The sequence below is a fragment of the Rhipicephalus microplus genome, unplaced genomic scaffold (assembly GCF_043290135.1).
Source record: "Rhipicephalus microplus isolate Deutch F79 unplaced genomic scaffold, USDA_Rmic scaffold_179, whole genome shotgun sequence".
Taxonomy (NCBI): Eukaryota; Metazoa; Arthropoda; class Arachnida; order Ixodida; family Ixodidae; genus Rhipicephalus; species Rhipicephalus microplus.
The window spans coordinates 179,967-202,513 of NW_027464750.1; the positions used below are offsets into that span (position 1 = coordinate 179,967).

The 22,547-nt window shown below is 54.0% G+C and overlaps 2 non-coding genes across 2 annotated transcripts; both read right to left on the reverse strand.

The window, feature by feature from the left end:
* Nucleotides 1-7,740: 7,740 nt before the first annotated feature.
* On the reverse strand, nucleotides 7,741-7,814 carry TRNAN-GUU (transfer RNA asparagine (anticodon GUU)). Its single transcript has one exon. It is a non-coding gene; the product is annotated as a tRNA-Asn (tRNA).
* Nucleotides 7,815-20,146: 12,332 nt separating this feature from the next.
* Nucleotides 20,147-20,220, reverse strand: TRNAN-GUU (transfer RNA asparagine (anticodon GUU)). Its single transcript has one exon. It is a non-coding gene; the product is annotated as a tRNA-Asn (tRNA).
* Between the last annotated feature and the right edge of the window lie 2,327 nt (nucleotides 20,221-22,547).

Genomic DNA, 22,547 nt, shown 5'->3' on the forward strand with positions numbered 1-22,547 from the left:
GTGCTCCAATGTCCCCACCATCAGAACATATCTTTAAAGCTATAAGCGTTAAGAAAAAAGCAACACACCACTCCCGGGAGGGATCGAATCTCCAACTTTTCGGTTAACAGCCGATCGCGCTAGCCAATTGGGCCACGGAGACAGTCGTGCTCCACTCTCAACACTGTCAGAACATTTCTTCAGAGCTATCAGCCCAAAGAAAAAGAAACGCCGCACCACCACCGGGTGGGCTCGAACCTCCAACCTCTCGGTTAACAGCCGATCGCGCTAGCCAATGGCGCCCCGGAGACAGTCGTGCTCCGCTCTCACCACCGACAGTACATTTCTTCAGAGCTATCAGCCAAAACAAAAAAAGCGCCACACCACCACCGGGTGGGCTCGAACTTCCAGCCTTTCGGTTAACGGCCGAACGCGCTAGCCAATTGTGCCACGGAGACAGTCGTGCTCCACTCTCACCACCATCAGAACATATATTCAAAGCTATCAGCACAAAGAAAAAAGCAACACACCACTCCCGGGAGGGCTCGAAATTCTAACCTTTCGGTTAACAGCCGATTGCGCTAGCCAATAGCGCCACGGAGACAGTCGTGCTCCAATCTCCCCACCATCAGAACATATCTTCAAAGCTATAAGCGCAAAGAAAAAAGCAACACACCACTCCCGGGAGGGATCGAACCTCCAACTTTTCGGTTAACAGCCGATCGCGCTAGCCAATTGCGCCACGGAGACAGTCGTGCTCCACTCTCACCACCGTCAGAACATTTCTTCAGAGCTATCAGCCCAAAGAAGAAAAACCGCCGCACCACCACCGGGTGGGCTCGAACCTCCAATCTTTCGGTTAACAGCCGATCGCGCTAGCCAATTGGGCCACGGAGGCAGTCGTGCTCCACTCTCACCACTGTCAGAACATTTCTTCAGAGCTATCAGCCCAAAGAAAAATAAACGCCGCACCACCACCGAGTGGGCTCGAACCTCCAAACTTTCGGTTAAGGGCCCATTGCGCTAGCCAATTGCGCCACGGAGACAGTCGAGCACCACTTTCACCACCGCAGAACATTTCTTCAGACTATCAGCCCAAAGAAAAACAAACGCCGCACCACCACCGGGTGGGCTCGAACCTGAAAACTCTCGGTTAACAGCCGGTCGCGCTAGCCTATGGCGCCACGGAGACAGTCGTGCTCCGCTCTCACCACCGTCAGAACATTTCTTCAGAGCTATCAGCCCAAAGAAAAAAAAGCGCCAAACCACCACCGGGTGGGCTCGAACCTCCAGCCTTTCGGTTAACGACCGAACGCGCTAGCCAATTGCGCCACGGAGACAGTCGTGCTCCACTCTCACCACCATCAGAACATATCTTCAAAGCTATCAGCGCAAAGAAAAAAGCAACACACCACTCACGGGAGGGCTCGAAATTCCAACCTTTCGGTTAACAGCCGATCGCGCTAGCCACTTGCGCCACGGAGACAGTCGTGCTCCAATCTCCCCACCATCAGAACATATCTTTAAAGCTATAAGCGTTAAGAAAAAAGCAACACACCACTCCCGGGAGGGATCGAATCTCCAACTTTTCGGTTAACAGCCGATCGCGCTAGCCAATTGGGCCACGGAGACAGTCGTGCTCCACTCTCAACACTGTCAGAACATTTCTTCAGAGCTATCAGCCCAAAGAAAAAGAAACGCCGCACCACCACCGGGTGGGCTCGAACCTCCAACCTCTCGGTTAACAGCCGATCTCGCTAGCCAATGGCGCCACGGAGACAGTCGTGCTCCGCTCTCACCACCGACAGTACATTTCTTCAGAGCTATCAGCCCAAACAAAAAAAGCGCCACACCACCACCGGGTGGGCTCGAACTTCCAGCCTTTCGGTTAACGGCCGAACGCGCTAGCCAATTGTGCCACGGAGACAGTCGTGCTCCACTCTCACCACCATCAGAACATATATTCAAAGCTATCAGCACAAAGAAAAAAGCAACACACCACTCCCGGGAGGGCTCGAAATTCTAACCTTTCGGTTAAGGGCCCATTGCGCTAGCCAATTGCGCCACGGAGACACTCGAGCACCACTTTCACCACCGCAGAACATTTCTTCAGACTATCAGCCCAAAGAAAAAAAGCGCCGCACCACCACCGGGTGGGCTCGAACCTCCAACCTTTCGGTTAACAGCCGATCGCGCTAGCCAATTGGGCCACGGAGGCAGTCGTGCTCCACTCTCACCACCGTCAGAACATTTTTTCAGAGCTATCAGCTCAAAGAAGAAAAAGCGCCACACAACCACCGGGTGGGCTCGAACCTCCAACCTTTCGGTTAACAGCCGATCGCGCTAGCCAATTGGGCCACGGAGGCAGTCGTGCTCCACTCTCACCACACTTTCAGAACATTTCCTCAGAGCTATCAGCCCAAAGAAAAAGAAACGCCGCACCACCACCGGGTGGGCTCGAACCTGAAAACTCTCGGTTAACAGCCGGTCGCGCTAGCCAATGGCGCCACGGAGACAGTCGTGCTCCGCTCTCACCACCGTCAGAACATTTCTTCAGAGCTATCAGCCCAAAGAAAAAAAAGCGCCACACCACCACCGGGTGGGCTCGAACCTCCAGCCTTTCGGTTAACGGCCGAACGCGCTAGCCAATTGCGCCACGGAGACAGTCGTGCTCCACTCTCACCCCCATCAGAACATATCTTCAAAGCTATCAGCGCAAAGAAAAAAGCAACACACCACTCACGGGAGGGCTCGAAATTCCAACCTTTCGGTTAACAGCCGATCGCACTAGCCAATTGCGCCACGGAGACAGTCGTGCTCCAATCTCCCCACCATCAGAACATATCTTCAAAGCTATCAGCGCAAAGAAAAAAAAAGCGCCGCACCTCCACCGGGTGGGCTCGAACCTCCAGCCTTTCGGTTAACAGCCGATCGCGCTAGCCAATTGCGCCACGGAGACAGTCGTGCTCCACTCTCACCACCATCAGAACATATCTCCAAAGCTATCAGCGAAAAGAAAAGAGCAACACACCACTCCCAGGAAGGCTCGAAACTACAACCTTTCGGTTAACAGCCGATCGCGCTAGCCAATTGCGCCACGGAGACAGTCGTGCTCCACTCTCACCACCGTCAGAACATTTCTTCAGAGCTATCAGCTCAAAGAAGAAAAAGCGCCACACCACCCACGGGTGGGCTCGAACCTCCAACATTTCGGTTAACAGCCGATCGCGCTAGCCAATTGGGCCACGGAGGCAGTCGTGCTCCACTCTCACCACACTGTCAGAACATTTCTTCAGAGCTATCAGCCCAATGAAAAAGAAACGCCGCACCACCACCGGGTGGGCTCGAACCTGAAAACTCTCGGTTAACAGCCGGTCGCGCTAGCCAATGGCGCCACGGAGACAGTCGTGCTCCACTCTCACCACCATCAGAACATAACTTCAAAGCTATGAGCCCAAAGAAAAAAAAGCGCCGATTCACCACCGGGTGGGCTCGAACCTCCAACCTTTTGGCTAACAGCTGATCGCGCTACCCAATTGCGCCACGGAGACAGTCCTGCTCCACTCTCACCACCATCAGAACATATCTTCAAAGCTATCAGCCCAAAGAAAAAAAAGCAACAAACCACTGCCGGGAGGGCTCGAACCTCCAACCTTTCAGTTAACAGCCGATCGCGCTAGCCAATTGCGCCACGGAGACAGTCGTGCTCCACTCTCACCACCATCAGAACATTTCTTCAGAGCTATCAGCCCAAAGGAAAAAAAGCGCCGCATCACCACCGGGTGGGCTCGAACCTCCAACCTTTCGGTTAACAGCCGATCGCGCTAGCCAATTGGGCCCCGGAGGCAGTCGTGCTCCACTCTCACCACTGTCAGAACATTTCTTCAGAGCTAACAGCCCAAAGAAAAAGAAACGCCGCACCACCATCGTGTGGGCTCGAACATCCAACTTCTCGGTCAACAGCCGATCGCGCTAGCCAATTGCGACAGCCACGGAGACAGTCGTTCTCCCCTCTCACCACCATCAGAACATATCTTCAAAGCTATCAGCGCAAAGAAAAAAGCGACACACCGTCCCCTGGTGGGCTCGAACCTGAAAACTCTCGGTTAACAGCTGGTCGCGCTAGCCAATGGCGCCACGGAGACAGTCGTGCTCCGCTCTCACCACCGTCAGAACATCTCTTCAGAGCTATCAGCCCGAAGAAAAAAAAAGCGCCACACCACCACCGGGTGGGCTCGAACCTCCAGCCTTTCGGTTAACGGCCGAACGCGCTAGCCAATTGCGCCACGGAGACAGTCGTGCTCCACTCTCACCACCGTCAGAACATTTCTTCAGAGCTATCAGCTCAAAGAAGAAAAAGCGCCACACCACCCACGGGTGGGCTCGAATCTCCAACCTTTCGGTTAACAGCCGATCGCGCTAGCCAATTGGGCCACGGAGGCAGTCGTGCTCCACTCTCACCACACTGTCAGAACATTTCTTCAGAGCTATCAGCCCAATGAAAAAGAAACGCCGCACCACCACCGGGTGGGCTCGAACCTGAAAACTCTCGGTTAACAGCCGGTCGCGCTAGCCAATGGCGCCACGGAGACAGTCGTGCTCCGCTCTCACCACCGTCAGAACATTTCTTCAGAGCTATCAGCCCAAAGAAAAAAAAGCGCCACACCACCACCGAGTGGTCTCGAACCTCCAACCTTTCGGTTAAGGGCCCATTGCGCTAGCCAATTGCGCCACGGAGACAGTCGTGCACCACTCTCACCACCGCAGAACATTTCTTCAGACTATCAGCCCAAAGAAAAAAGCGCCGCACCACCACCGGGTGGGCTCGAACCTCCAACCTTTCGGTTAACAGCCGAACGCGCTAGCCAATTGGGCCACGGAGGCAGTCGTGCTCCACTCTCACCACTGTCAGAACATTTCTTCAGAGCTATCAGCCCAAAGAAAAATAAACGCCGCACCACCACCGGGTGGTCTCGAACCTCCAACCTTTCGGTTAAGGGCCCATTGCGCTAGCCAATTGCGCCACGGAGACAGTCGTGCACCACTCTCACCACCGTCAGAACATTTCTTCAGAGCTATCAGCCCAAAGAAGAAAAAGCGCCGCACCACCACCGGGTGGGCTCGAACCTCCAATCTTTCGGTTAACAGCCGATCGCGCTAGCCAATTGGGCCACGGAGGCAGTCGTGCTCCACTCTCACCACTGTCAGAACATTTCTTCAGAGCTATCAGCCCAAAGAAAAATAAACGCCGCACCACCACCGGGTGGGCTCGAACCTCCAACCTCTCGGTTAACAGCCGGTCGCGCTAGCCAATGGCGCCACGGAGACAGTCGTGCTCCGCTCTCACCACCGTCAGAACATTTCTTCAGAGCTATCAGCCCTCAGAAAAAAAAGCGCCACACCACCACCGGGTGGGCTCGAACCTCCAGCCTTTCGGTTGACGGCCGAACGCGCTAGCCAATTGCGCCCAGAGACAGTCGTGCGCCACTCTCAACACCATAAGAACATATCTTCAAAGCTATCAGCGCAAAGAAAAAAGCAACACACCACTCCCGGGAGGGCTCGAAATTCCAACCTTTCGGTTAACAGCCGATTGCGCTAGCCAATTGCGCCACGGAGACAGTCGTGCTTCACTCCCACCACTATCAGAAAATACCTTCAACGCCATCAGCGCAAAGCAAAAAAAAAAGCGACACACCGTCCACGGGTGGGCTCGAAACTCCAATCTTTCGGTTAACAACCGATCGCGCTAGCCAATTGCGCCACGGAGACAGTCCTGCTCCACTCTCACCACCATGAGAACATATCTTCAAAGCTATCAGCCCAAAGAAAAAGAAGCGCCGACCACCACCGGGTGGGCTCGAACCTCCAACCTTTCGGTTAACAGCCGATCGCGCTAGCCAATTGCGCCCCAGAGACAGTCCTGCTCCACTCTCACCACCATCACAACATATCTTCAGAGCTATGAGCCCAAACAAAAAAAAGCGCCGAACCACCACCGGGTGGGCTCGAACCTCCAACCTTTAGGTTAACAGCTGATCGCGCTAGCCAATTGCGCCACGGAGACAGTCCTGCTCCACTCTCACCACCATCAGAACATGTCTTCAAAGCTTTCAGCCCAAAGAAAAAAAAGCAACAAACCAATCCCGGGAGGGCTCGAACCTCCAACCTTTCAGTTAACAGCCGATCGCGCTAGCCAATTGCTCCACAGAGATAGTCGTGCTCCACTCTCACCACCGTCAGAACATTTCTTCAGAGCTAGCAGCCCAAAGGAAAAAAAGCGCCGCTCCACCACCGGGTGGGCTCGAACCTCCAGCCGTTCGGTTAACAGCCCATCACGCTAGCCAATAGCGCCACAGAGACAGTCGTGCTCCACTCTCACCACCATCAGAACATATCTTTAAAGCTATAATAGCAAAGAAAAAAGCAACACACCACTCCCGGGAGGGCTCAAACCTCCAATGTTTTCGTTAACAGCCGAACGTGCTAGCTATTTGCGCCACGGAGACAGTCGTGCTCCGCTTTCACCACCATCAGAACATATCTTCAAAGCTATCAGCGCAAAGAAAAAAGCAACACACCACCACCGGGTGGGCTCGAACCTCCAACCTTTCGGTTAACAGCCGATCACGCTAGCCGATTGCACCACGGAGACAGTCGTGCTCCACTCTCACCACCATCAGAACATATCTTCAAAGCTATCAGCGCAAAGAAAAAGCAACACACCACTCCCGGGAGGGCTCGAACCTCCAAATTTTCGGTTAACAGCCGAACGTGCTAGCCAATTGCGCCACGGAGACAGTCGTGCTCCAATCTCACCACCGTGAAAACATTTCTCCAAAGCTATCAGCGCAAAGATAAAAAAAGTGACACACTGCTTCCGGGAGGGCTCGAACCTCCAAACTTTCGGTTAACAGCCGATTGCGCTAGCCAATTGCGCCACGGAGACAGTCCTTTTCCACTCTCACCACCATCAGAACATATCTTCAAAGCTATCAGCCCAAAGAAAAAAAAGCTACACAACACTCTCGGGAGGGCTCGAACCTCCAACCTTTCAGTTAAAAGCCGATCGCGCTAGCCAATTGCGCCACGGAGACAGTCACGCTACACCCTCACCACCGTCAGAACATTTCCTCAGAGCTATCAGCCCAAAGGAAAAAAAGCGCAGCACCACGACCGGGTGGGCTCGAACCTCCAACCTTTCGGTTAACAGCCGATCGCGCTAGCCAGTTGCGCCACGGAGACAGTCCTGCTCTACTCTCACCACCATCAGAACATATCTTCAAAGCTATCAGCCCGAAGAAAAAAAAGCTACACAACACTCTCGGGAGGGCTCGAACCTCCAACCTTTCAGTTAAAAGCCGATCGCGCTAGCCAATTGCGCCACGGAGACAGTCGCGCTACACTCTCACCACCGTCAGAACATTTCCTCAGAGATATCAGCCCAAAGGAAAAAAAGCGCAGCACCACAACCGGGTGGGCTCGAACCTCCAACGTTTCGGTTAACAGCCCAACGCGCTAGCCAATTGCGCCACGGAGACAGTCGTGGTCCACTCTCACCGCCATCAGAACATATCTTCAAAGCTATCAGCGCAAAGAAAAAAGCGACACACCGTCTCCTGGTGGGCTCAAACCTCCAACCTTTCGGTTAAGAGCCAATCGCGCTAGCCAATTGCGCTACGGAGACAGTCCTGCACCACTCTCACCACCATCAAACATATCTTCAAAGCTATCAGCCCAAAGAAAAAAAAAGCGCCGCACTACCCCCGGGTGGGCTCGAACCTCCAGCCTTTCGGTTAACGGCCGAACGCGCTAGCCAATTGCGCCACGGAGACAGTCGTGCTCCACTCTCACCACCATCAGAAAATATCTTCAAAGCTATCAGCGCAAAGAAAAAAGCAACACACCACTCCCGGGAGGGCTCGAAATTCCAACCTTTCGGTTAACAGCCGATCGCGCTAGCCAATTGCGCCACGGAGACAGTCGTGCTTCACTCTCACCACCATGAGAACATACCTTCAATGCCATCAGCGCAAAGCAAAAAAAAGCGACACACCGTCCACGGGTGGGCTCGAAACTGCAATCTTTCGGTTAACAACCGATCGCGCTATCCAATTGCGCCACGGAGACAGTCCTGCTCCAGTCTCACCACCATGAGAACATATCTTCAAAGCTATCAGCCCAAAGAAAAAAGTAGTGTCGCACAACCATCGGGTGGGCTCGAACCTCGAACCTTTCGGTTAACAGCCGATCGCGCTAGCCAATTGCGCCCCGGAGACAGTCCTGCTCCACTCTCACCACCATCAGAACATAACTTCAAAGCTATGAGCCCAAAGAAAAAAAAGCGCCGATTCACCACCGGGTGGGCTCGAACCTCCAACCTTTTGGCTAACAGCTGATCGCGCTACCCAATTGCGCCACGGAGACAGTCCTGCTCCACTCTCACCACCATCAGAACATATCTTCAAAGCTATCAGCCCAAAGAAAAAAAAGCAACAAACCACTGCCGGGAGGGCTCGAACCTCCAACCTTTCAGTTAACAGCCGATCGCGCTAGCCAATTGCGCCACGGAGACAGTCGTGCTCCACTCTCACCACCATCAGAACATTTCTTCAGAGCTATCAGCCCAAAGGAAAAAAAGCGCCGCATCACCACCGGGTGGGCTCGAACCTCCAACCTTTCGGTTAACAGCCGATCGCGCTAGCCAATTGGGCCCCGGAGGCAGTCGTGCTCCACTCTCACCACTGTCAGAACATTTCTTCAGAGCTAACAGCCCAAAGAAAAAGAAACGCCGCACCACCATCGTGTGGGCTCGAACATCCAACTTCTCGGTCAACAGCCGATCGCGCTAGCCAAATGCGACAGCCACGGAGACAGTCGTTCTCCCCTCTCACCACCATCAGAACATATCTTCAAAGCTATCAGCGCAAAGAAAAAAGCGACACACCGTCCCCTGGTGGGCTCGAACCTGAAAACTCTCGGTTAACAGCCGGTCGCGCTAGCCAATGGCGCCACGGAGACAGTCGTGCTCCGCTCTCACCACCGTCAGAACATCTCTTCAGAGCTATCAGCCCGAAGAAAAAAAAGCGCCACACCACCACCGGGTGGGCTCGAACCTCCAGCCTTTCGGTTAACGGCCGAACGCGCTAGCCAATTGCGCCACGGAGACAGTCGTGCTCCACTCTCACCACCATCAGAACATATCTTCAAAGCTATCAGCGCAAAGAAAAGAGCAACACACCACTCCCAGGAAGGCTCGAAACTACAACCTTTCGGTTAACAGCCGATCGCGCTAGCCAATTGCGCCACGGAGACAGTCGTGCTCCACTCTCACCACCGTCAGAACATTTCTTCAGAGCTATCAGCTCAAAGAAGAAAAAGCGCCGCACCACCCACGGGTGGGCTCGAACCTCCAAACTTTCGGTTAACAGCCGATCGCGCTAGCCAATTGGGCCACGGAGGCAGTCGTGCTCCACTCTCAGCACACTGTCAGAACATTTCTTCAGAGCTATCAGCCCAAAGAAAAAGAAACGCCGCACCACCACCGGGTGGGCTCGAACCTGAAAACTCTCGGTTGACCGCCGGTCGCGCTAGCCAATGGCGCCACGGAGACAGTCGTGCTCCGCTCTCACCACCGTCAGAACATTTCTTCAGAGCTATCAGCCCAAAGAAAAAAAAGCACCACACAACCACCGGGTGGGCTCGAACCTCCAGCCTTTCGGTTAATGGCCGAACGCGCTAGCCAATTGCGCCACGGAGACAGTCGTGCTCCACTCTCACCACCATCAGAACATATCTTCAAAGCTATCAGTGCAAAGAAAAAAGCAACACACCACTCACGGGAGGGCTCGAAATTCCAACGTTTCGGTTAACAGCCGATCGCGCTAGCCAATTGCGCCACGGAGACAGTCGTGCTCCAATCTCCCCACCATCAGAACATATCTTCAAAGCTATCAGCGCAAAGAAAAAAGCAACACACCACTCTCGGGAGGGATCGAACCTCCAACTTTTCGGTTAACAGCCGATCGCGCTAGCCAATTGCGCCACGGAGACAGTCGTGCTCCACTCTCACCACCGTCAGAACATTTCCTCAGAGCTATCAGCCCAAAGGAAAAAAAGCGCCGCACCTCCACCGAGTGGTCTCGAACCTCCAACCTTTCGATTAAGGGCCCATTGCGCTAGCCGATTGCGCCACGGAGACAGTCGTGCACCACTCTCACCACCGCAGAACATTTCTTCAGACTATCAGCCCAAAGAAAAAAAGCGCCGCTCCACCACCGGGTGGGCTCGAACCTCCAACCTTTCGGTTAACAGCCGAACGCGCTAGCCAATTGCGCCACGGAGACAGTCATGCTCCACTCTCACCACCGTCAGAACATTTCTTCAGAGCTATCAGCCCAAAGAAGAAAAACCGCCGCACCACCACCGGGTGGGCTCGAACCTCCAATCTTTCGGTTAACAGCCGATCGCGCTAGCCAATTGGGCCACGGAGGCAGTCGTGCTCCACTCTCACCACTGTCAGAACATTTCTTCAGAGCTATCAGCCCAAAGAAAAATAAACGCCGCACCACCACCGGGTGGGCTCGAACCTCCAACCTCTCGGTTAACAGCCGGTCGCGCTAGCCAATGGCGCCACGGAGACAGTCGTGCTCCGTTCTCACCACCGTCAGAACATTTCTTCAGAGCTATCAGCCCTAAGAAAAAAAAGCACCACACCACCACCGGGTGGGCTCGAACCTCCAGCCTTTCGGTTAACGGCCGAACGCGCTAGCCAATTGCGCCACAGAGACAGTCGTGCGCCACTCTCAACACCATAAGAACATATCTTCAAAGCTATCAGCGCAAAGAAAAAAGCAACACACCACTCCCGGGAGGGCTCGAAATTCCAACCTTTCGGTTAACAGCCGATTGCGCTAGCCAATTGCGCCACGGAGACAGTCGTGCTTCACTCTCACCACCATCAGAAAATACCTTCAAAGCCATCAGCGCAAAGCGAAAAAAAAGCGACACACCGTCCACGGGTGGGCTCGAAACTCCAATCTTTCGGTTAACAACCGATCGCGCTAGCCAATTGCGCCACGGAGACAGTCCTGCTCCACTCTCACCACCATGAGAACATATCTTCAAAGCTATCAGCCCAAAGAAAAAGAAGCGCCGCACCACCACCGGGGGGGCTCGAACCTCCAACCTTTTGGTTAACAGCTGATCGCGCTAGCCAATTGCGCCACGGAGACAGTCCTGCTCCACTCTCACCACCTTCAGAACATATCTTCAAAGCTTTCAGCCCAAAGAAAAAAAAGCAACAAACCAATCCCGGGAGGGCTCGAACCTCCAACCTTTCAGTTACCAGCCGATCGCGCTAGCCAATTGCGCCACAGAGATAGTCGTGCTCCACTCTCACCACCGTCAAAACATTTCTTCAGAGCTATCAGCCCAAAGGGAAAAAAGCGCCGCTTCACCACCGGGTGGGCTCGAACCTCCAGCCTTTCGGTTAACAGCCCATCGCGCTAGCCAATAGCGCCACGGAGACAGTCGTGCTCCACTCTCACCCCCATCAGAACATATCTTTAGAGCTATAATAGTGAAGAAAAAAGCAACACACCACTCCCGGGAGGGCTCAAACCTCCAATGTTTTGGTTAACAGCCGAACGTGCTAGCCATTTGCGCCACGGAGACAGTCGTGCTCCGCTTTCACCACCATCAGAACATATCTTCAAAGCTATCAGCGCAAAGAAAAAACCAACACACCACCACCGGGTGGGCTCGAACCTCCAACCTTTCGGTTAACAGCCGATCACGCTAGCCGATTGCACCACGGAGACAGTCGTGCTCCACTTTCAGCACCATCAGAACATATCTTCAAAGCTATCAGCGCAAAGAAAAAGCAACACACCACTCCCGGGAGGGCTCGAACCTCCAAATTTTCGGTTAACAGCCGAACGTGCTAGCCAATTGCGCCACGGAGACAGTCGCGCTCCAATCTCACCACCGTGAAAACATTTTTCCAAAGCTATCAGCGCAAAGATAAAAAACTGACACACTGCTTCCGGGAGGGCTGGAACCTCCAAACTTTCGGTTAACAGCCGATTGCGCTAGCCAATTGCGCCACGGAGACAGTCCTTTTCCACTCTCAACACCATCAGAACATATCTTTAAAGCTATCAGCCCAAAGAAAAAAAAGCTACACAACACTCTCGGGAGGGCTCGAACCTCCAACCTTTCAGTTAAAAGCCGATCGCACTAGCCAATTGCGCCACGGAGACAGTCACGCTACACCCTCACCACCGTCAGAACATTTCCTCAGAGCTATCAGCCCAAAGGAAAAAAAGCGCAGCACCACGACCGGGTGGGCTCGAACCTCCAACCTTTCGGTTAACAGCCGATCGCGCTAGCCAGTTGCGCCACGGAGACAGTCCTGCTCTACTCTCACCACCATCAGAACATATCTTCAAAGCTATCAGCCCGAAGAAAAAAAAGCTACACAACACTCTCGGGAGGGCTCGAACCTCCAACCTTTCAGTTAAAAGCCGATCGCGCTAGCCAATTGCGCCACGGAGACAGTCGCGCTACACTCTCACCACCGTCAGAACATTTCCTCAGAGCTATCAGCCCAAAGGAAAAAAAGCAACACACCACTCCCGGGAGGGCTCGAAATTCCAACCTTTCGGTTAACAGCCGATCGCGCTAGCCAATTGCGCCACGGAGACAGTCGTGCTTCACTCTCACCACCATCAGAACATACCTTCAACGCCATCAGCGCAAAGCAAAAAAAAAGCGACACACCGTCCACGGGTGGGCTCAAAACTCCAATCTTTCGGTTAACAACCGATCGCGCTATCCAATTGCGCCACGGAGACAGTCCTGCTCCAGTCTCACCACCATGAGAACATATCTTCAAAGCTATCAGCCCAAAGAAAAAAGTAGTGTCGCACAACCATCGGGTGGGCTCGAACCTCCAACCTTTCGGTTAGCAGCCGATCGCGCTAGCCAATTGCGCCCCGGAGACAGTCCTGCTCCACTCTCACCACCATCAGAACATAACTTCAAAGCTATGAGCCCAAAGAAAAAAAAGCGCCGAACCACCACCGGGTGGGCTCGAACCTCCAACCTTTTGGTTAACAGCTGATCGCGCAAGCCAATTGCGCCACGGAGACAGCCCTGCTCCACTCTCACCACCATGAGAACATATCTTCAAAGCTATCAGCCCAAAGAAAAAAAAGCAACAAACCATCCCCTGGTGGGCTCAAACATCCAATCTTTCGGTTAACAGCCGATCGCGCTAGCCAATTGCGCCACAGAGACACTCGTGCTCCACTCTCACCACCATCAGAACATTTCTTCAGAGCTATCAGCCCAAAGGAAAAAAAGCGCCGCACCACCACCGGGTGGGCTCGAACCTCCAACCTTTCGGTTAACAGCCCATCACGCTAGCCAATAGCGCCACGGAGACAGTCGTGCTCCTCTCTCACCACCGTCAGAACATTTCTTCAGACTATCAGCCCAAAGAAAAAAAAGCGCCGCACCACCACCGGGTGGGCTCGAACCTCCAACCTTTCGGTTAACAGCCGATCGCGCTAGCCAATTGCGCCACAGAGACAGTCGTGCTCCACTCTCACCACCGTCAGAACATTTCTTCAGAGCTATCAGCCCAAAGAAGAAAAGCGCCGCACCACCACCGGGTGGGATCGAACCTCCAACCTTTCGGTTAACAGCCGATCACGCTAGCCGATTGCGCCAGGGAGACAGTCGTGCTCCACTCTCACCATCATCAGAACATATCCTCAAAGCTATCAGCGCAAAGAAAAAGCAACACACCACTCCCGGGAGGGCTCGAACCTCCAAATTTTTGGTTAACAGCCGAACGTGCTAGCCAATTGCGCCACGGAGACAGTCGTGGTCAAATCTCACCACCGTCAGAACATTTCTCCAAAGCTATCAGCACAAAGAAAAGAGCATCACATCACTCCCGGGAGGGCTCGAAACTCCAACCTTTTGGTTAACAGCCGATCGCGCTAGCCAATGGCGCCACGGAGACAGTCCTTTTCCACTCTCACCACCATCAGAACATATCTTCAAAGCTATCAGTGCAAAGAAAAAAGCAACACACCACTCCCGGTAGGGCTCGAAACTCCAACCTTTCGGTTAACAACCGATCGCGCTAGCCAATTGCGCCACGGAGACAGTCCTGCTCCACTCTCACCATCATCAGAACATATCTTCAAAGTTATGAGCCCAAAGAAAAAAAAGCGCCGCACCACCACCGGGTGGGCTCGAACCTCCAGCCTTTCGGTTAACGGCCGATCGCGCTAGCCAATTGCGCCACGGAGACAGTCGTGCTTCACTCTCACCACCATCAGAACATACCTTCAACGCCATCAGCGCAAAGCAAAAAAAAGCGACACACCGTCCACTGGTGGGCTCGAAACTCCAATCTTTCGGTTAACAACCGATCGCGCTAGCGAATTGCGCCACGGAGACAGTCCTGCTCCAGTCTCACCACCATGAGAACATAAATTCAAAGCTATCAGCCCAAAGAAAAAGAAGTGCCGCACCACCATCGGGTGGGCAGAACCTCCAACCTTTCGGTTAACAGCCGATCGCGCTAGCCAATTGCGCCACGGAGACAGTCGTCCTCCACTCTCACCACCATCAGAACATATCTTTAAAGCTATCAGCGCAAAGAAAAAAGCAGCACACCAATTCCGAGAGGGCTCGAACCTCCAACCTCTCGGTCAACATGCGATCGTGCTAGCCAATTGCGACAGCCACGGAGACAGTCGTTCTCCCCTCTCAACATCATCAGAACATATCTTCAAAGCTATAAGCGCAAAGAAAAAAGCGACACACCATCCCCTGGTGGGCTCAAACCTCCAACATTTCGGTTAACAGCCAATCGCGCTAGCCAATTGCGCTACGGAGACAGTCCTGCACCACTCTCACCACTATCAAACATAACTTCAAAGCTATCAGCCCAAAGAAAAAAAAGCAGAAAACCACTCACGGGAGGGCTCGAACCTCCAACCTTTCAGTTAACAGCCGATCGCGCTAGCCAATTGCGCCACGGAGACAGTCGTGCTTCACTCTCACCACCATCAGAACATATCTTCAACGCCATCAGCGCAAAGCAAAAAAAAAGCGACACACCGTCCACGGGTGGGCTCGAAACTCCAACCTTTCGGTTAACAGCTGATCGCGCTAGCCAATTGCGCCACGGAGACAGTCCTGCTCCACTCTCACCACCATTAGAACATATATTCAAAGCTATGAGCCCAAAGAAAAAAAAAGCGCCGAACCACCACCGGGTGGGCTCGAACCTACAACCTTTTCGCTAACAGCTGATCGCGCTACCCAATTGCGGCACGGAGACAGTCCTGCTCCACTCTCACCACCATCAGAACATATCTTCAAAGCTATCAGCCCAAAGAAAAAAAAGCAACAAACCACTCCCTGGAGGGCTCGAACCTCCAGCCTTTCAGGTAACAGCCGATCGCGCTAGCCCATTGCGCCACGGAGATAGTCGTGCTCCACTCTCACCACCGTCAGAACATTTCTTCAGAGCTATCAGCCCAAAGGAAAAAAGCGCCGCTCCACCACCGGGTGAGCTCGAACCTCCAACCTTTCGGTTAACAGCCCATCGCGCTAGCCAATAGCGCCACGGAGGCAGTCGTGCTCCACTCTCACCACCATCAGAACATATCTTCAAAGCTATCAGCGCAAAGAAAAAAGCAACACACCACTCCCGGGAGGGCGGAAACCTCCAACTTTTTGGTTAACAGCCGAACGTGCTAGCCAGTTGCGCCACGGAGACAGTCGTGCAGCGCTCTCACTACCGTCTGTACATTTCTCCAAAGCTATCAGCGCAATACAAAAAGTGACACACTGCTCCCGGAAGGGCTGGAACCTCCAACATTTCGGTTAACAGCCGATTGCGCTAGCCAATAGCGCCACGGAGACAGTCGTGCTCCAATATCCCCACCATCAGAACATATCTTCAAAGCTATCAGTGCTAAGAAAAAAACAACACACCACTCCCGGGTGGGCTCGAACCTCCTGCCTTTCGGTTAACGGCCGAACGCGCTAGCCAATTGCGCCACGGAGACAGTCGTGCTTCACTCTTACCACCGTCAGAACATTTCTTCAGAGCTATCAGCCCAAAGAAAAAGAAACGCCGCACCACCACCGGGTGGGCTCGAACTTCCAACCTTTTGGTTAACAGCCGATCGCGCTAGCCACTGGCGCCACGGAGACAGTCGTGCTCCGCTCTCACCAACATCAGAACATTTCTTCAGAGCTATCAGCCCAAAGAAAAAAAAGCGCCACACCACCACCGGGTGGGCTCGAACCTCCAGCCTTTCGGTTAACGGCCGAACGCGCTAGCCAATCGCGCCACGGAGACAGTCGTGCTCCACTCTCACCACCATCAGAACATATCTTCAAAGCTATCAGCGCAAAGAAAAGAGCAACACACCACTCCCGGGAAGGCTCGAAACTACAACATTTCGGTTAACAGCCGATCACGCTAGCCAATTGCGCCACGGAGACAGTGGTGCTCCACTCTCACCACTGTCAGAACATTTCTTCAGAGCTATCAGCCCAAAGAAAAAAAAGCGCCGCACCACCACCGGGTGGGCTTGAGCCTCCAACCTTTCGGTTAACGGCCGATCGCGCTAGCCAATTGCGCCACGGCGACAGTATAGAGCAGCACTCCCACCTCCGTCAGAACATTACTTCAGAGCTATCAGCCCCAAGAAGAAAAAAGCGCCGCACCTCCACCGGGTGGGCTCGAACCTCCAGCCTTTCGGTTAACAGCCGATCGCGCTAGCCAATTGCGCCACGGAGACAGTCGTGCTCCACTCTCATCACCACCAGAACATATCTCCAAAGCTATCAGCGCAAAGAAAAGAGCAACACACCACTCCCGGGAAGGCTCGAAACTACAACCTTTCGGTTAACAGCCGATCGCGCTAGCCAATTGCGCCACGGAGACAGTGGTGCTCCACTCTCACCACTGTCAGAACATTTCTTCAGAGCTAACAGCCCAAAGAAAAAAAAGCGCCGCACCACCACCGGGTGGGCTTGAGCCTCCAACGTTTCGGTTAACGTCCGATCGCGCTAGCCAATTGCGCCACGGAGACAGTCGTGCTTCACTCTTACCACCGTCAGAACATTTCTTCAGAGCTATCAGCCCAAAGAGAAAGAAACGCCGCACCACCGCCGGGTGGGCTCGAACTTCCAACCTTTTGGTTAACAGCCGATCGCGCTAGCCAATGGCACCACGGAGACAGTCGTGCTCCGCTCTCACCACCATCAGAACATTTCTTCAGAGCTATCAGCCCAAAGAAAAAAAAGCGACACACCACCACCGGGTGGGCTCGAACCTCCAGCCTTTCGGTTAACGGCCGAACGCGCTAGCCTATTGCGCCACGGAGACAGTCGTGCTCCACTCTCACCACCGTCAGAACATTTCTTCAGAGCTATCAGCTCAAAAAAGAAAAAGCGCCGCACCACCACCGGGTGGGCTCGAACCTCCATCCTTTCGGTTAACAGCCGAATGCGCTAGCCAATTGCGCCTCGGAGACAGTCGTGCTCCACTCTCACCATCGTCAGAACATTTCTTCAGAGCTATCAGCTCAAAGAAGAAAAAGCGCCGCACCACCGCCGGGTGGGCTCGAACCTCCAACCTTTCGGTTAACAGCCGATCGCGCTAGCCAATGGGGCCACGGAGGCAGTCGTGCTCCACTCTCACCACTGTCAGAACATTTCTTCAGAGCTATCAGCCCAAAGAAAAAGAAACACCGCACCACCACCGGGTGGGCTCGAACCTCCAACCTCTCGGTTAACAGCCTGTCGTGCTAGCCAATGGCGCCACGGAGACAGTCGTGCTCCGCTCTCACCACCGTCAGAACATTTCTTCAGAGCTATCAGCCCAAAGAAAAAAAAGCGCCGCACCACCACCGGGTGGGCTCGAGCCTCCAACCTTTCGGTTAACGGCCGATCGCGCTAGCCAATTGCGCCACGGAGACAGTTGAGCTTCACTCTTACCACCGTCAGAACATTTCTTCAGAGCTATGAGCCCAAAGAAAAAGAAACGCCGCACCACCACCGGGTGGGCTCGAACTTCCAACCTTTTGGTTAACAGCCGATCGCGCTAGCCACTGGCGCCACGGAGACAGTCGTGCTCCGCTCTCATCACCACCAGAACATATCTCCAAAGCTATCAGCGCAAAGAAAAGAGCAACACACCACTCCCGGGAAGGCTCGAAACTACAACCTTTCGGTTAACAGCCGATCGCGCTAGGCAATTGCGCCACGGAGACAGTGGTGCTCCACTCTCACCACTGTCAGAACATTTCTTCAGAGCTATCAGCTCAAAAAAGAAAAAGCGCCGCACCACCACCGGGTGGGCTCGAACCTCCAACTTTTCGGTTAACAGCCGATCGCGCTAGCCAATTGGGCCACGGAGGCAGTCGTGCTCCACTCTCACCACTGTCAGAACATTTCTTCAGAGCTATCAGCCCAAAGAAAAAGAAACACCGCACCACCACCGGGTGGGCTCGAACCTCCAACCTCTCGGTTAACAGCCGGTCGCGCTAGCCAATGGCGCCACGGAGACAGTCGTGCTCCGCTCTCACCACCGTCAGAACATTTCTTCAGAGCTAACAGCCCAAAGAAAAAAAAGCGCCACACCACCACTGGGTGGGCTCGAACCTCCAGCCTTTCGGTTAACGGCCGAACGCGCTAGCCAATTGCGCCACGGAGACAGCCGTGCTCCCCTCTCACCACCGTCAGAACATTTCTTCAGAGCTATCAGCTCAAAAAAGAAAAAGCGCCGCACCACCACCGGGTGGGCTCGAACCTCCAACCTTTCGGTTAACAGCCGATCGCGCTAGCCAATTGGGCCACGGAGGCAGTCGTGCTCCACTCTCACCACTGTCAGAACATTTCTTCAGAGCTATCAGCTCAAAAAAGAAAAAGCGCCGCACCACCACCGGGTGGCCTCGAGCCTCCAACCTTTCGGTTAACGGCCGATCGCGCTAGCCAATTGCGCCACGGAGACAGTTGAGCTTCACTCTTACCACCGTCAGAACATTTCTTCAGAGCTATCAGCCCAAAGAAAAAGAAACGCCGCACCACCACCGGGTGGGCTCGAACTTCCAACCTTTTGGTTAACAGCCGATCGCGCTAGCCACTGGCGCCACGGAGACAGTCGTGCTCCGCTCTCACCGCCATCAAAACATTTCTTCAGAGCTAACAGCCCAAAGAAAAAAAAGCGCCACACCACCACTGGGTGGGCTCGAACCTCCAGCCTTTTGGTTAACGGCCGAACGCGCTAGCCAATTGCGCCACGGAGACAGTCGTGCTCCACTCTCACCACCGTCAGAACATTTCTTCAGAGCTATCAGCTCAAAAAAGAAAAAGCGCCGCACCACCACCGGGTGGGCTCGAACCTCCAACCTTTCGGTTAACAGCCGATCGCGCTAGCCAATTGGGCCACGGAGGCAGTCGTGCTCCACTCTCACCACTGTCAGAACATTTCTTCAGAGCTATCAGCCCAAAGAAAAAGAAACACCGCACCACCACCGGGTGGGCTCGAACCTCCAACCTCTCGGTTAACAGCCGGTCGCGCTAGCCAATGGCGCCACGGAGACAGTCGTGCTCCGCTCTCACCACCGTCAGAACATTTCTTCAGAGCTATCAGCCCAAAGAAAAAGAAACACCGCACCACCACCGGGTGGGCTCGAACCTCCAACCTCTCGGTTAACAGCCGATCGCGCTAGCCAATTGCGCCACGGAGACAGTTGAGCTTCACTCTTACCACCGTCAGAACATTTCTTCAGAGCTATCAGCCCAAAGAAAAAGAAACGCCGCACCACCACCGGGTGGGCTCGAACTTCCAACCTTTTGGTTAACAGCCGATCGCGCTAGCCACTGGCGCCACGGAGACAGTCGTGCTCTGCTCTCACCACCATCAAAACATTTCTTCAGAGCTAACAGCCCAAAGAAAAAAAAGCGCCACACCACCACTGGGTGGGCTCGAACCTCCAGCCTTTCGGTTAACGGCCGAACGCGCTAGCCAATTGCGCCACGGAGACAGTCGTGCTCCACTCTCACCACCGTCAGAACATTTCTTCAGAGCTATCAGCTCAAAGAAGAAAAAGCGCCGCACCGCCACCGGGTGGGCTCGAACCTCCAACCTTTCGGTTAACAGCCGAATGCGCTAGCCAATTGCGCCACGGAGACAGTCGTCCTCCACTCTCACCACCGTCAGAACATTTCTTCAGAGCTATCAGCTCAAAGAAGAAAAAGCGCCGCACCACCACCGGGTGGGCTCGAACCTCCAACCTTTCGGTTAACAGCCGATCGCGCTAGCCAATTGGGCCACGGAGGCAGTCGTGCTCCACTCTCACCACTGTCAGAACATTTCTTCAGAGCTATCAGCCCGAAGAAAAAGAAACACCGCACCACCACCGGGTGGGCTCGAACCTCCAACCTCTCGGTTAACAACCGATCACGCTAGCCAATGGCGCCACGGAGACAGTCGTGCTCCGCTCTCACCACCGTCAGAACATTTCTTCAGAGCTATCAGCCCAAAGAAAAAAAAGCGCCACACCACCACCGGGTGGGCTCGAACCTCCTGCCTTTCGGTTAACGGCCGAACGCGCTAGCCAATTGCGCCACGGAGACAGTGGTGCTCCACTCTAACCACTGTCAGAACATTTCTTCAGACCTATCAGCCCAAAGAAAAAAAAGCGCCGCACCACCACCGGGTGGGCTCGAGCCTCCAACCTTTCGGTTAACGGCCGATCGCGCTAGCCAATTGCGCCACGGAGACAGTCGTGCTTCACTCTTACCACCGTCAGAACATTTCTTCAGAGCTATCAGCCCAAAGAAAAAGAAACGCCGCACCACCACCGGGTGGGCTCCAACTTCCAACCTTCTGGTTAACAGCCGATAGCGCTAGCCACTGGCGCCACGGAGACAGTCGTGCTCCGCTCTCACCACCATCAGAACATTTCTTCAGAGCTATAAGCTCAAAGAAGAAAAAGCGCCGCACCTCCACCGAGTGGGCTCGAACCTCCAACCTTTCGGTTAAGGGCCCATTGCGCTAGCCAATTGCGTCACGGAGACAGTCGTGCACCACTCTCACCACCACAGAACATTTCTTCAGACTATCAGCTCAAAGAAAAAAAGCGCCGCACCACCACCGGGTGGGCTCGAACCTCCAAACTTTCGGTTAACAGCCGAATGCGCTAGCCAATTGCGCCACGGAAACAGTCGTGCTCCACTCTCACCACCGTCAGAACATTTCTTCAGAGCTATCAGCCCAAAGGAAAAAAAGCGCCGCTCCACCACCGGGTGAGCTCGAACCTCCAACCTTTCGGTTAAAAGCCCATCGCGCTAGCCAATAGCGCCACGGAGGCAGTCGTGCTCCACTCTCACCACCATCAGAACATATCTTCAAAGCTATCAGCGCAAAGAAAAAAGCAACACACCACTCCCGGGAGGGCGGAAACCTCCAATTTTTTGGTTAACAGCCGAACGTGCTAGCCAGTTGCGCCACGGAGACAGTCGTGCAGCGCTCTCACTACCGTCTGTACATTTCTCCAGAGCTATCAGCGCAATACAAAAAGTGACACACTGCTCCCGGAAGGGCTGGAACCTCCAACCTTTCGGTTAACAGCCGATTGCGCTAGCCAATAGCGCCACGGAGACAGTCGTGCTCCAATATCCCCACCATCAGAACATATCTTCAAAGCTATCAGCGCTAAGAAAAAAACAACACACCACTCCCGGGAGGGATCGATCCTCCAACTTTTCGGTTAACAGCCGATCGCGCTAGCCAATGGCGCCACGGAGACAGTCGTGCTCCCCTCTCACCACCGTCAGAACATTTCTTCAGAGCTATCAGCCCAAAGAAAACAAAGCGCCACACCACCACCGGGTGGGCTCGAACCTCCTGCCTTTCGGTTAACGGCCGAACGCGCTAGCCAATTGCGCCACGGAGACAGTCGTGCTTTACTCTTACCACCGTCGGAACATTTCTTCAGAGCTATCAGCCCAAAGAAAAAGAAACGCCGCACCACCACCGGGTGGGCTCGAACTTCCAATCTTTTGGTTAACAGCCGATCGCGCTAGCCACTGGCGCCACGGAGACAGTCGTGCTCCGCTCTCACCACCATCAGAACATTTCTTCAGAGCTATCAGCCCAAAGAAAAAAAAGCGCCACACCACCACCGGGTGGGCTCGAACCTCCAGCCTTTCGGTTAACGGCCGAACGCGCTAGCCAATCGCGCCACAGAGACAGTCGTGCTCCACTCTCACCACCATCAGAACATATCTTCAAAGCTATCAGCGCAAAGAAAAAATCAACACACCACTCCCGGGAGGGCTCGAAATTCCAACCTTTCGGTTAACAGCCGATCGCGCTAGCCACTGGCGCCACGGAGACAGTCGTGCTCTGCTCTCACCACCATCAAAACATTTCTTCAGAGCTAACAGCCCAAAGAAAAAAAAGCGCCACACCACCACTGGGTGGGCTCGAACCTCCAGCCTTTGGGTTAACGGCC